Source organism: Sinocyclocheilus rhinocerous, unplaced genomic scaffold (genome assembly GCF_001515625.1).
Source record: "Sinocyclocheilus rhinocerous isolate Xijiao unplaced genomic scaffold, SAMN03320098_v1.1 scaffold285, whole genome shotgun sequence".
NCBI classification, from domain to species: Eukaryota; Metazoa; Chordata; class Actinopteri; order Cypriniformes; family Cyprinidae; genus Sinocyclocheilus; species Sinocyclocheilus rhinocerous.
Window position 1 is genome coordinate 1,949,916 of NW_015630288.1, and position 2,646 is coordinate 1,952,561.

At 39.1% G+C, this 2,646-nt stretch overlaps 1 protein-coding gene across 1 annotated transcript in view; it reads right to left on the reverse strand.

The window, feature by feature from the left end:
- Positions 1–2,646, reverse strand: part of LOC107740021 (ankyrin-1-like) — a 149,865-nt gene that overhangs the window by 109,238 nt on the left and 37,981 nt on the right. The gene's annotated exons all lie outside the window — the stretch shown is intronic.

Consider the following 2,646-nt stretch of genomic DNA (forward strand, 5'->3'; position numbering starts at 1 on the left):
ATCCATTTATGGATAAATATACATATAAACCGCTGTGCCGTGCTGCTCATATTTATCACACAGTAAAAATGCCCCTCCCCACGCCCAAAACGGGTTGCCTGTGGATGAGAATCCAAAACAAGGATTGGTGGGAGGTTGTCCTGCTCCACTTCACAGTTGCCGAGTGAAAGGAGTTTTATAATGACAGGACACACATTTATACAACACTTTATTCAAAAGGAAGAACCGCTGTTCCGCGGGTCATACGTCATTACATTATTTCTGCGTCATTGCACATGCGCAGTCTTTTCAGTTTCGGGGTTCAATTCGATCGAGTGTTTACATGCACTCTCAATCGTATTAGAAAAGTAATAAACCACCCCCTTCAATCCGATCGAAATTTCATTCCGATCGAGCTCAATCGGATCGATTAAGGTGTTTACATGAAGGTTTTTCAGTCCGATTACAAATGGATTATTTGGTTGCATGTAAACGTAGCTCGTGTCTACACTGGACGCGAAAAAGCGACCGTTGAAAATCATTTGAAATTTGTGTCAATGCATACATAGAACGCAGCAGCAGTTTTCTGTCGGGAATTTGTCGTGTGGCAACGCGCTGCATCCAGTGTAGACAGCATCACTGATTATAATTAATTCTATAGTATTTTGTCGCGCCGCGCCGTTCGCATCCGTTGTAGACACGGTGAAGAATATGTTCAGCCCCCTCCCTCTGAAGCTTCGAATATTCGGTGTTGATTTCTACCGTGTCGTTTACGGATACCATAGGAATGAATGAGAAGGGCCGTAAACTGAATCCCACCTGTCGCAAAAAGTCAGTGATGTCTCTCTGGTAAACTCCAAAAATAGTTCAATCCAAAAGTATTGTTTAGTGTAAAACATGTTGAAGATTAGCAGATGGGCTGTCGATTCATTAAATGATAAGCCAATTCCTCTAAAAAGCTGTTTATTCAGCGTAGTGAAGCTTCACCTCCAATGACATCCATTTAAAAAAAAAGGTTTCTGGTCTCCTTTCCTACATACTGCCAGACTGGAAGCGTTAGCTTTAGCCGTTAAGCTTTTTCGGCTAATGGTTGCCGGCTTGCCTTCTAGTGGCTTTGGCGCTACTCCGAGAAGAACCATGTTCAAACAGTAAGTTGCCATTATTTTACTATTCATGGAATGGGAAACTATACATTAACCTGTTAACAATGGTTTCCTGTGTTCGTATATTTAAATAAAGGGGTGATTCTTTTAATAAGTACCACATTTTCTTTACTCGTCTAATTTTTGCATTTGTATTTGCAATCAAGTCATGACCAATACATGTGTGTAGCACTTGATTTCTTTGTTCAAATCTATTACACGAGTAAAACAAATCTAGAAAACTGAGTGACCACATTGCTACATTAAACTCTGTAAAATGTTAAGTTGGTCGCAGTGCCATGCACTAATGCCTCATCTGCAGCCATTTTAGACACACATGAATTAGAAGCGCGTTAACTGCATGACTTCATTGGTGCCAGTGTAGCAGTCGATTCCGTTCCCCCTCGACGAAACGTATCTGCTTAGCGGGTTGCCAGGTCTGCGTAATAAACCTGACCAAATTGTTAATCAAACATTTCCCCAAAGTAGCCCAATTCCGCAGAAAAAAAAGACTGTGGGTTTGGCAACACTGCAGCATGCAAATACACCAAAACACAACTGGATGTACGGAAGGCAAAAAGGGACAAATGTCTTGCTACACTGCAGCATAGTAAAATGATTCTCACACTCCAGTTAATGTTCTGTGATTTTTTTTTATTCATCTTGCAATTGTTCCTTTGTTTTTGTCTTATGTACGAGTTTTTGCAGTTTAATTTTGCCTATGCAAATTAGTGTAATTTGTCCGTGCTGACGTCCAAACTCAGGGCATAGGCTATTACTGTTTCCATATCAACAATACATTTTAATTAATATTATATTTGATTAATCTGTTTACCTTCTTACTGATACAGTGGAATATATTTAATATGAACACTTATCCAAATGTAATTTTTTTCACAAGAAAGCCTGGCATACAAGATGCAAGTGTGAAACAGAATGTTGTAATTCCCCAGAATGTTGGGGAAGTCGTGGCCTAATGGTTGGAGAGTCAGACTTTTTTTCACAAGAAAGCCTTGCATACAAGATGCAAGTGTGGAACATAATGTTGTAATTGTAATTGGCATACAATCTCAGAGTGCACCAGATAAATCAATCGATCAATCATTCAAAATAGCTCAGTTATAAATTAGGGAGATGACCACAAAATGTTGTCACCTGAATGACTGTTCTTGTTGGCATATGAAAGAAATGGATCCAAGCCTATATGAGGAAATTCTAAATTACAAAACTCAAGGTGTTTATCCATTTGTCATAAAAAAAAAGAGCAGAAATATTTCATTTGCAGATGTTCCTCCAGTTCCCAAGTTGATGGCAAGCAAGCTACTTTAAGTGATAACTCCTCTACACTGACAAGTTTTCTCATAGTGAAGTGAGGTATAGTGATACACCAAGACACCAATACTAACAAAAAGTAAATGCCTGTCAAGGAACTATACTTAACTGACTTGAAGCAAATAGCACATCCTTTCTCTTTGGAGTGTTACGAGCTCTTGGTGCATAAAGAAGATCTGTAAAGTTGCAAAGA